Source organism: Tursiops truncatus, chromosome 13 (genome assembly GCF_011762595.2).
Source record: "Tursiops truncatus isolate mTurTru1 chromosome 13, mTurTru1.mat.Y, whole genome shotgun sequence".
Taxonomy (NCBI): domain Eukaryota; kingdom Metazoa; phylum Chordata; class Mammalia; order Artiodactyla; family Delphinidae; genus Tursiops; species Tursiops truncatus.
In genome coordinates, this window is record NC_047046.1 from 49,877,844 (window position 1) to 49,890,193 (window position 12,350).

Consider the following 12,350-nt stretch of genomic DNA (forward strand, 5'->3'; position numbering starts at 1 on the left):
CTTCCTTCCGGGCGGGAGGGTGTCTGGCGGGCGGAGTGCTGCTGTTCACGAGCTCGGACCCGGGCACGTGCTTGGACGTCCCCAGGGATTGAGGATTAGAACATCCCGTGATCTTTTTAAAACAACTGGATTTTTAAAAAGTTAATCACCACGTTGTCTCTTCTCACGTTAAGTCAGAAGATTGATCGCTTTTGATGTCTCTAAGTGTAAAGGTAAGGTCATTCTCTGTGGACTAGACAGACCGCCAGACTGCCAGCATTCCCCTTAGTCGCGGCCTTGTCGCGCACAAGTTTGTGTACCCTGGTGCCCAGATGGATTTGAACGGTAGAGTGGTTCTTAACCTTGAAGGGGTCACGGACCCCTTTGAGCATCTCAGCTCCCCTTTCTGCCCCCCCCAAATTATACAGGCACAGACAAAATCTTACATACAGATTTCAGCAGTTCACAAATCTGCTAAAACCTATTTATGAACTTCAATGGAACACCCCTCCCTCTTGTTATTTGCCGCATGATACTCTGTACTTCTTCAAATCTTCATGACATAAATTACATGGTTTATAATTGGTTGGTTCCTTTCTCATTTGGTTTCTGCTAGAAGTAAGCTCTAAAGGGGAAGGCCAGTTATGTTTTGCTTACTTTTCTTTTCCAGGTTCACGAGTACCTTGCAAGTCGTTGGTACATTATAAGTGTTTTTTAAATGAAGTAATTAAAAAATGAAAACCCCTTGCATTAATTGGGTGAAGCTTCTGTGTTCTGATACAGGAAAGTAGTATTTATGAATCTGGGTACTTGAAGGAAATAGGCTGCAGAATGACTTACAGGTGAGAGAAAGAGAATAGGAAACCAGTAATGATGTTATTGACATCTTTTCTCCTTTGGAGAAAGGAGTAAGCTACCAGTGTTGAAATGTTCCCTCCTGTACTCCAGTCTCCACCCCTATCTTCCCCTAAATCTAGTCTTCCTTATTCCTTATCTCAGACTGACATCTCCCACCAACTACTCACCTAGCCAGAAACTAGGTGTTGATCCTGGCTTCTTGGGCCTACTCTCTTCTCATTCCAGTCAGCTCCCCACTCACTTCTCTTCCTATCCTGGTGAATCCATCACCCCTCATCTGGGTCCTTGCAAGACACCTCTTGCAGCCTCGTTTTGTTTCATTTCTTTTTTTTACTTTAATTTTTATTTTATATTGGAGTATAGTTGATTTACAATATTGTGTCACAGCCTCTTGATGGAAGTTTGAGCCTCCATCTTTTCCTAATCCTCCCTGACCCCAGGCCATTCTTCACATTGGCTGCCAGAATGGGCTAACTAAATCACAAATCTAATCGTGCCACTTACTTTCTTACGTTCTTCAGGGCTCTTTTACCTTGGCATATAACATCCTTAATAACTGGGCTCTGCCCCCTTTTCTTGCTCCATTCCCAACACTTAAGTCCCTGCAGCCAGGGACTAACTCTTGCCTAGAGTGTACATCGTTCTCTTAACTCATCATAGTTTTTTTTCCCATTATTTCCTCTCCTAGGAATGCTGCAGTTCAGATGCTACTTCCAATGAAAAGCTCCCTGCCACCTGATGCACCTTCCTTTCCCTCCCCTTCCCCTGCACCCACCCTGTGCATGCGTGTATGAGGGCATTGAACACAGGGTGTTCTGCTGGGCACCTTTCCATAATCCCTTAGTAAATTTTTCTGAGTTCAAACACCAATCCCCTACTACGGAGGAATCTGACAAGTGGGTGTCTCACCATCTGGCTTCCCAGTGCAAAATTCAGTCCTGATTTTGCCTAATCCCTTGGGATCTGGAACATCACCATTCTTTTATTTTCCTCTTTCCTAACCACTGATCCTTTCTTTGACAGTTTTTTTCTTCTACCAAATGGTTTCTAATCATACTATAGTTTTTTCAAAATATTGGTTATGTGGGACTTCCCTGGTGGCACAGAGGTTAAGACTCCATGCTCCCAATGCAGGGGGCTTGGGTTCAATGCCTGGTCAGGGAACTAGATCCCACATGCATGCTGCAGTTAAGAGTTTGCATGCCGCAATGAAGACCCAGCACAACCAAATAAATAAATATTTTTAAAAAATAATGAATAAAATTAAAAATATATATATAGGTTATGTAGACACATCCTGCCCAGCAGATATACATTTTTTAAGTTTCCCAGGTGATTCTAATGATCAGCCAGGCTTGGAACCAGCTCTTCCTTCTCAGTCCTTACATATCGAGGGTTCCTTGTTGCTTGGTCAAAGGCCCTCTGCCCTCCTCAGTTTATACTTTCCCCAGACATTTTACTAACTCATGGGGCCTCAGGTACCATCTAAATGCAGATCAGGGCCTTCCCTGGTGGCGCAGTGGTTAAGAATACACCTGCCAATGCAGGGGACACAGGTTCAACCCCTGGTCCAGGAAGATCCCACATGCCGTGGAGCAACTAAGCCCACACACCACAACTACTGAGCCTGTGCTCTGGAGCCCACGAGCCACAACTACTGAGCCCGTGCGCTCTAGGGCCTGCGTGCCGCAACTACTGAGCCCACCTGCTGCAATTTCTGAAGCCCGCGTGCCAAGAGCCCACGCTGTGCAACAAGAGAAGCCACCGCAATGAGAAGCCTGCGCACTGCAACGAAGAGTAGCTCCCGCTCGCCACAACTAGAGAAAGCCTGTGCACAGCAACAAAGACCCGAGGCAGCCAAAAATTTTAAAAATATATATATAAATGCAGATCACTTTCAGATTTGCATCCCTTATCTAGATCTTTCTCCAAAGATGCATAGCCAGATATAAAATTCCCTGCCTAGATATAAATTCAGATGCTTATCACACTCAGCATCTCACACTCAGCTTGGCAAAGGCAGAATTCATCCTCCTCCTTGCTCCTCCAAACACACTCCTCCTTCAGCACTTCCTATCTCAGCAAATGCCACCATTATTCACCAGTTGTTCAAACTAGAAACCTGGGTGGCATCCTTGACTCCTCCCCTTCGGTCACCTCCGCACTATAACCCCACTCCAGCCACCATCATCTCCCTTGAGGACTCCTACGTTGCCTTTTTATCTTTCTGTTTCACCTCTGGTCCCTCCAACCGAGTTCCCACATACAATTCCATATGACCTCTTCAACAATACAGATGTGCAATGTTTAGATTGTGCCCTCTACTTGAAACCCTTCAGTGGCTTCCCATGTTCCCTAGAATGAAGTCCAATGTCCACAACATGGATTTACAGGCCTTCAGAGAGCTGCCCACGTCTCCAACCTTGCCTCTCACCCAGCTCTCTGGACTCCAGTCCAGTTTTCACTTTTGTCAGTTCCACCAACCAGCTGTGTTCCCTCCTCCCTCAGGGCCTTTACCCATGTTGCTACTGCTTCTGCCTGGAAGCTGCTTTTCTCCCCAAACCACCCTCCTGGGGTCTCATTTATTTCCACCCACTTTTCCTGTCTTGGCTGACATGCTATTATTTTAGCCTTCCCCATCCCTCTGGTTTGGTTAAAACTCCTGTTCCGTGCTCCCATCACTCTTAGTCATCTGCTGTCAATTAAGCAGTTGTAGTATGCCCAGCCCCGGGGATAGAGACAAGGACAAACAAAACAGAATAGTCCCTGCTCTCAGGAAGCCCCCTGTCTAGCAGGGGAAGAGAGACAATAGATTTTTCTTTTCCACTGGACAGAAACTCCCTGTGGGCAGTTGCCGGAGTCATCAAGGATTGAGTGGCAGAGCAGTGACAGATGATTAGCAATGAAGAGGGTGAGAGAAATGCGGGAGCACATCCACTCAAGGAGGAGAAGCTTTGGGCTGGGGAGAAACATGTTCCACGTCCACCTTGGTAGTACCATCACTGCACACCGTGACACAGGCAGGGAGTCCACACGTGCTGCCTCAGGTGTAGCTCACATGCTTCCATATCTATTGCTGGAGATAAATTAACAGCGTGGGTCCACTTACACAAGGAGTTTTTTCAATAAATACATACTACAGTACTATACAGTCCTCGGCTGGTTGAATCAACGAATGTGGAACCGTGCATCTGGAGGGCTGACTGTAAAGTTATACGCAGATTTTCAGTTTTACGTGGGTGGGTCCCCAACCCCCATGTTGTTCTAATGTGCTTGTTAAGCTACCCCATCTCACCTGAGATGTAAAGCATCTACTCAACTGTCTCATCAATTTCAGGAAAAGTAGTGGGTATTGGGATCATCTTCCATCATTGGATGGAAGACACGCTGCCGCCTTCTCTTGATAACTTGTGTGAAGTACAATGGGCGTTGCTCACTGTATGAACGATGGCTGCTCCAGTTGGTATGGGACTCCTTGATGATGCGAAGTAACCTTGAAGCTGCAGTCGAGACCCTCAAAATCCCCAACCCACAGCCGCCACGAGAGGAGCAGGAGCAGAGCGTGCAGTGCCTGTTCATAGGGATGTGCAGGCCGAATTAGCCCCACTACAACCAGAAGCTGACAGAGCCCCTCAGAGATGATCACAGTCTTGTCTGGATTTGTTCTGTGGACATCACCTCTCAGGGACCTTCTCTGATCTCCATTCCCACCTTTAAACCGAGTGCGATGTCCCTCAAGGAGGCGCTCCCAGGGGCCTGTTTCCTCCATCACAGGACACATTATGTCACGCGGATTACAAGCTCACTTGGGCAGAGGCAGTTTCTGGTCCATCACTGTTTTCCTGAGACTTGCAGTCCCTAGTGATGATTGTGGAGGGCCTTATTGTTTAAACGAACCTTATCTAGGAGAGAGCTCAGGCCAGAGAGGGGTGGGCAGGGGCCCTGGTTCACATAGTTGTTTGCTAATTTTTCACCTGACAGATGCATGGAAATATTTAAAGGCAGGAAAGAGAGAGAAATTGAAAATAGGCCTGACGCTAACATTTGCAGCGTCCAGGGCAAGAGTACAAATGGAGGCCTACTTAGCACGTGTCTTGCTATTTACATGCACAAGTCAAGCTGATGAACTGTAAGATAAAATACCTGCTACCTCAGCAAACACACCTTCACAACTCAGAGGACCAGAGCTCAATCTAGAATTCTCAGATTCCGTGGAGTTCTGCTGCAGACGTGGTGGCATGGGGACAGCCATGCCAGCGCCGGGCCCCCTCCCTTTCACCCCTTGCTGCACTGGGCATCATGAGGCCACACGTGTGCACATGTTTGGAAACCTGCCCACCTTCTCCCCGACCCTCACAAACAGCCTCCTCTTTACCACGCCTGGGCCTGGGGGTGTACACATGGAGCCCAGGGACGAGGCCCACAGAGGCCATCTGGGGCCATTTGGGCAGGAGGTCCTGGGGTCCCTGGTATCCAGAGCACGTTCAGGAAGGGGGGTGGCGAGAACCAGGGTGGACGTGTGTCCCTCCCTCCACTGGGAGCAGAAGGGCATGGCCAGGAGAGGGCCCTCTTGTGCAGGCCAGGGACTCGCCTGCTACTGCGGTGTGAGTCCTGAGAAGGCCTCTATGAGGAACATGAGTGAGGGGCAGGCGGCTGCTGCCCCTGAAGCTAGGGGGGTGGGGGGAACGACAGGCAGAGGGGGGTCCAGGTGGAGAGCCGTATTCAGATGAGGTGGCAGGAAGTTAACATGATTTCCATCCTTTAGCCAGGGTTTCCCCGGGAAGGGGGAGGTGACATCTGCTCGGTGGCGGGTGGGGGCCGGAGGCTTGGAGAAGGGTCATAGGAAAGTTTGGAAAAGGCTACGTTCAATAGTATCATGGGAAAGGACAGATAAGGAAACTTTCAGAAGAAACTGGCCGCGCCACGGGCCTGCTGTGGCTGCCGGGTATCCGTGGGCAGGGTGTGCACAGCTCAACTCCAGATGCACCTTCTACATCGACGACAATGTGATGGTGACCCCTCGAGTCGGGCACTGAGTCAGGCATTGCACCTCCCGCACAGTCACACCTGGCAGCTCCAGGCTCACGCAATCTCCTCTCTGAATTTTGACCTCAACTGTTAATATTGCTTTGCAGAGTCTGAATGAGAGAAAATAGTTTTAAGGGCCCCCATGCTTACTGGAATTACTCCGTAAGCCATGCCTATTCTATAAGCACTAATTTAACATTACAAATGTGGCCTCCAAACGCTGACAAAGTTCTCCCCGAATAGTGGAGTACTTCCCTTTAATTCTGAGAGCCAGGATCATGCTCCCGGGATGGTGTTTTCCTCATCCTTGTTGCCCCTGTAAACCCCCTCTGAGCACTGGTCCTTCTCTTGTCTCTCGAGGCCCCACCCATTACTTAAAATGAATTATTATTTTAGCATTTACTCTTTGTGCATATTATAGAGAAAGAAAACAATTGTAATTACTATAATTCTGCCATCTCTGAGGTTGCCTCCCTATTTTGCACTCTGCAAACCTCAAATTTGCTAATCCCCAGGCTGTGACAACACCTCCCTTCTTAAACTGGCAGCCTGCTTCAATTCTTCCCCTCGTGTCATTGTTCCTATTTCTGCCACGTTGTTGAGTTTTGTTTGCTTTCATTCACACATGACATTTTCTTTTCCGTCAGCTGTACTTGTACTTTGAGATAGTAGTGGAGACAGTCCAAAAGCTTCGGGGACAGTTGGTTGTGGAATAAAACAGTGATGATGTGGAGACTCGGGGATGTTCATTTTCTAAGCTTGCAAAGAAATCCTCAAAAGACTGAGGAGCTGAGGCCTCCTCTCAGGTGCCTTTTGTTCCACGTCTTCACGAGTCATTGCTGCTCCTGCCCCAAGGCAGGTGAACCAGCCAGCCCAGGTCCCAGAGTGCACCTAGCTCTGGGGACAGGGGCAGGGCCAGAAAAGCGCATGGGCTGCGGAGGGAGGGAAACCCATTCCAGGCAAAGGAATAGCATCGGCCACCTTCCTCATCGGTGGAACACTGGGGAGGCCCAGAGGCCTGTAGGGCACAGAAGCCTCCACCCCAGCCTTGTCCAAGGAAGCCTGGCCAGCTGATGAGGCCTCCACCTGCCATCGTTTAGAAGAGCAAGAAATGGAATGTGTGATGGCGCTCACAATTTTTTAGAAAACTATACATTCTATAAAATCTCAAACTACCTATGATGCCCTATGACTGGTCTCGTTATCTTTTGTTTTTAACTCTTACTGGGGCACCCTTGAATGTTGAATGGATCCTGACCAAGTCCAGCTGCCCTGGTCTCCATCTCGCTTCTCTCAGGGCTCCTGGACGCCCTCACCCCACACCCCCCAGCTCTGCCATGGCTGCTCTGAGCCCATCCCTGGACCTGAGTGCAGAATGGCTCCTGGCCTCTTGCCTTAGCCCGTGTTCACCTCTGCAATTCTCTGATCCTGTTGTGGAGCAATTTCTGAAATGATCTATTTGGTTCTCCACCTACTACACTAAGGATCTGAACTTTTTGTAAGGATTGGGAATCGTCAGTGTGAATTGAACATCTGAACATTTGTACTCTTCTCTAAGACAAGGAACTTCTCATGAATTGTAGCTGGTGTATAAGGCATTTGCCCTGTACTAAATGGCCCTGACCAATATGCACTTGGAGTTCTTGCCTCCTGATGTTCATTTCTGCCATTAAAGTGTTGGCTTTAGACTTCTCTCCTAGCACAGCCATACACTTAGCAGATTTTCTGTTTTCAATATGCCGTGGACTAAAGTGACAGATCCCCAAAGGTGTTAGAAGTATGTCTAAAATCATCACAGATGCCCGTGAGTGAGGCCTTGCGTGAGCATTCAGGGACCAGGGCCATGTGCTTCAGTGTATGGACTTTGATTTAGTTTGGTGAATCAAACACCTTTTTTCTTTTTTTTAATCTTATAAATTCTTTTGGCTTCATCTCTAAAATGGGTTAACCAATCTTGTTTACCTGGGTTTTCAGAGATTTTTAGAAAATAAACATTTTTATTAAAGCATAACTCACATAAAAAAGTACACAAATCGTAAGTGTACAGTGAGATGAATTTTTACAGAGTAAACACCTGGTAATCCTTCAAGAAATAGAACATCATCAGTGCCTCTAAAGCCGCCTGTTCTATGCCCATTGCCAATCCTCTCTACTCCCCACTACTCAAAGATTCATCTTTGAGTCATGTAGCCATGCTTCATTTTCATTGCTATATAGTTTTCCAGTGTGAGAACACACTACAGTGTATCCATTCCTCTGCTGGACATTTAAGTGGTTTCCAGGATTTGGGGGTTCTGTTGGATTACACTGCTATGAACATTGTACATAACTTTTGATGCACTCATGTACACATTTCTGTTGTTAATCCCAAGAATGGAATTGCTGGATCATAGGCTATGGCTTAATAAATCCTGCCAATAGTTGTGGCATGTGATTGTACCAATTTACCTTCCCACCAGCAGCAAATAAGAGTTCCAATTACTCCAAATGATCAAGGAACTTTTCATTGAACTTTATAATGAATTACTGTGTTTGCCAAATAAATGCCCCTAGTAGGAAGCAGTGGAGTGTGGCAGAAATCATGCTAAAGGGAAACCTCAGGTGAAGCGTGAAATCGTTCTGGACCATGAAGTCCTCATTTCTGAAGCAGAGCTGACCTCTAAGACCACTTTCACCTTTAACACTGTTGGCTCATTTTGTGATTCTCATAAGAAGTGCTTCATTCGTCATGTACTTTCTGGTGTCTCCCTGTGCCAGGCCCAGGACCAGCTCTGGGTGGACGCTAAACAACAGATGTATACACGTGGGCCATCGATGCCCGGCTTCACGTGCACAGGTTAAACTGGAGCAAGGACGCTGACCGCTGAAGGGTTTAGGAAGGGCGGGTGGCAAATGAGCAAGAGACATTTGCAAGAAGAGTTCTTGGGCCCAGAGTGGTGTTATTTTGTTCCAGGCAGCACGGCTGAGCTACCAGAACAAACGGTCCGAGTCCAAAATGAGCCAAGGACGAGGCAATGCTGGGGCCACTGTGGGCGAGTCAGCTCACTGCTTGGCAACACACACCAACCTCCTCTATGCCCACGCAAGGCAGGTGGCTGCTGTCACCTCGGTCAGCCTCCTGCCTTTGACGCTCCACTGCATCAAAGTCTGAGCTCTGTCTTTGGGTGGATGGAGCCTGTGGCTGTACTCAGGCCTGAGCTGCACGAGAGACTTGGAGAATGAGGACCTGGCATTTTCAGTTTCTGTAGAGGGTAGGGGCCCCCAAGCTCAGGAAGGGGTTTGGATATTGGACCACTAGAACTATGGTTACTGATGATAACAAGAGCTGAAGCAGTTATCAGTTATCATCCTTCCTGGAGTTTTAAAAAAGATCACAGCCAAAGAGGATTAAAACACTCTTTTATTCCTCCTTGTTTTCTACAGTTAAAGCTCCCAGGATCCACACCTTAGATCCACGCCACAACTGTCACATGTTCAGAAGTGATACAGCTTCTCAAAACCACGCAAGGTATGCAGGAGGACTGGCCGAGCTGAGTGGTGGACAGATCAAGGCCCTGCAGCTCCCCACTGTTGGAAGCAGCTGTCTAACAGGGCAAGTGTTTGTTCCCAGATCTGGAGCACAATGGTTCATGATTCCTCGATTAAAGGTTTGTCTCCTTCACACAAAGACCTCGGGAGCTCATTCTAAGAGCGATGGAAATCTGCTTCCTCCCACCTGCCCAGATGCGCAGCTGCGCACTGACAAAGGCACACATACCGTAAACACGCCAGTGTCACCCTCCTTAGCCCCCGGCCCTCCTGGCCACTCCCCTGTGGCTGGGCAGCCTGGCTGGCCTTTGTATCACTGAGTCCCCCTCACCCGACCAGTTATGGACGGTGAAACAGACACATCTTCCTCTCCGCATCCTGACCTTTGCCCCTCATGCTGCTTCCTCTGGCTAAGTTGCCTCATCCTCTCCTGAGGTCTTCTCCCCTGGCTCCTGCTACAGGGCAGGCAGGCAGTCAACTCAGTCTGAGAGGAGGGGACTCGGTGCAGCATAATACGACCTAAAATATCTCATGGGCAGGAGCCCAGCCCTCGCCCTCCCCACGCTCCTGGTGAGTCACTTTAGGCACTGCCTTCGTCCCGGGGCTCTTTTCAAAAGCAGATGCTCCCAGAAGAGGTCAAATGTTGAATCATCACCCTTGGTGTCCTACTGTGGGTTATTTTCATCAGATCACTTTCCTCTGAATTAGGAGGAGTCTCTAGGGGTGGAGGGAGCTTCTAAAGGTCAGCAAAGGGAGCCGAGGAGTAAGGAGGAGACCTGCTAACAGATCTGATCCACGGCTCCGGAGTCCCCATCCCTTCCTCCCACTGGCCGCCATGCCCCACCCCACCCCCACCTCCCAGGAGAAGAAGAGGCACAGCTCCAGCTGGCTGCCCCAGAGCCTGCTCCTGTCTGGGCCCACACCTCTAGCCCCAGCCCTTCCTACTCTACACTTTGCTCCTCAAGTCCCAAACCCTCACACCTACCAGCCTGCATTCTTAGCAGATCACATAGTTCCCGTTGCTACTCAGCATGAATGTAGCAAAACCAGATGCTGGAGTGGCCCTTTGCAGTTTATGCATATGCTTATTCCATTTAGTCTTCACAACAAATCTGCAGTGGGTGGCTGTTATGCCCACCCCATCACTTAGGAACCTGAAGCTCTAAGAGAATTAAAAATAAAATGAAATAATATCCAAAGGCAGAGGGAGGGGAGGGAGGGCATGTTTTAAGGTCTCACAGCTACATAGTGGCCAAGCTGGTTTGAGTCAACAACTTATCAGATGTCTGGTCGGGTGCTGGAGGACATCAGAGGCATTCCTGGAGGACCCGTTCCCTCTTCCAGTGTCAGGTCTGAGCCACTCAAAGCTTTGATCCTTCTTTCTTGCTTACTGCACTGGCCAGAATCTCCAGTGCAATGTTGAACAGAAGGAATGAGAACAGACGCCCTTGTCTTTTTTCTGATCACAGGGGGAACATGTTCATCTTTGATCATTAGGTTTGATGTTAGCTGTGGGGTTTTCATAGCTGCCATTTATCAGTTGAGGAAGTTGTCTTCCATTCCTAGTTCGCTGAGAGTTTTTAATCAGGAACAGAAGTAGGATTTTGTTAAATGCTTGTTCTGCATCTACTGAGGTCATCATATAGTTTTTCTTTTTAAGCTGTCGATATGAGGAATTAGATTGAGTACTTGTTGAACGTTAAACCAATCTTGAATTCCTGGGTTAAATCCCACTTGGTTAGGATGTGTTATCCTTTTAGTATATCGTTGGATTTGATTTGCTAAAATTTTGTTAAGAATTTTTGCCTCTGTGTTCATAATTTGTCTATAGTTTCTTTTCTTGTCATTTCTTTGTTTGGTTTTGGTATTAGGGTAACACTGGCCTCATAGATTGGGTTTAGAGGTATTCCCTTCTCTTCAATTTTCTAGAAGACTTTGTGTATTATTTATTCCATAAATGTTTTGTTGAGTTATCTGTGGCTGTTTTGATACTTTTTGGTTGTGATTTAAAAAAAAACATAATCCAGAAAATGTCAACATCAGGAAATCCCAATGGCTATTGTTGGCATCAGCATCCTCACCAGCAACAGACGGCATCATTATTGTTTTTCAACCCTGACAACTCCCAGGAGGAATGAAGCTGGCATCTGAATGATGCTCTAGTGGTACTTTATGGGGCTGAAGTCACCAAGAGCTTCTTTCTCATTAGACCCAAACATTTCAGAAACCAATGGCTTCTGAGAATTAGTACTAACTCTTCCAGACCCTGACCTCTTTTGCACTGTTCAGATTCTTTCCATCCTTCCGGGCTTAGCTGGCATCTCTTTTGACTTCCCTGAGAATCTGCCAACACCCCACCCGGGCCTGTCTTTGAATTCCTGTCACCCTGACAGCCAGAACTACCCAGTTAAGCTCTTTGTGAAATTCTGCCTTGTGTTATTTTCTTGTTGATTCTTCTATATGTTTCTCTCTAACTAGATTATAAGTTACGTGTCTTCTATTGCCTCAAACATCTGATGGAAGGTTGACTGATTTAGGGCTAGTCATCCTAGCATATGGTATATGAATTTCTAACTTCACGATGTCTGCTCATCCAGCAGTGGTTCTGCTAGGAAACAAATACGAGGCAGAACATCTTTTCATATACAACTTTGTCTCATAAATGACTGCATATGTTCTACGTCAGTTCTGCATATCTCCTAAACATTACTCGGTTTTCCTATTGGCAAAATGGCGGGCCTGAGTTTTTTCTCTTCATGAAAACCCTAGAAGCATGGATGACAGGTTAGTGTCTCAATATCGGAAGCGTTTCTGCCTACATTTCATTACACTCTCCCATGAGGTGGAAAGAGCAAGTCTCATGCTCATATTTTAAGAGGCCTGTCTTTCCAGCCCTGGCCCTGCCCTGCCTCCTCTGAACTTGGCCTTGCCACTCACTCCCTGAGCCCCACACCCAT

General features: G+C 47.6%; 1 long non-coding RNA gene across 3 annotated transcripts in view; it reads left to right on the top strand.

Moving 5' to 3' along the window:
- Nucleotides 1-8: 8 nt before the first annotated feature.
- LOC109549192 (uncharacterized) overlaps nucleotides 9-12,350 on the top strand; it is a 77,548-nt gene continuing 65,206 nt past the window's right edge. For all 3 annotated transcript variants that reach the window (XR_012325377.1, XR_012325376.1, XR_012325375.1), the window contains exons 1-2: nucleotides 9-212; nucleotides 9,289-9,512. This is a non-coding gene — a long non-coding RNA (uncharacterized lncRNA). The remainder of the gene's footprint in view (nucleotides 213-9,288; nucleotides 9,513-12,350) is intronic.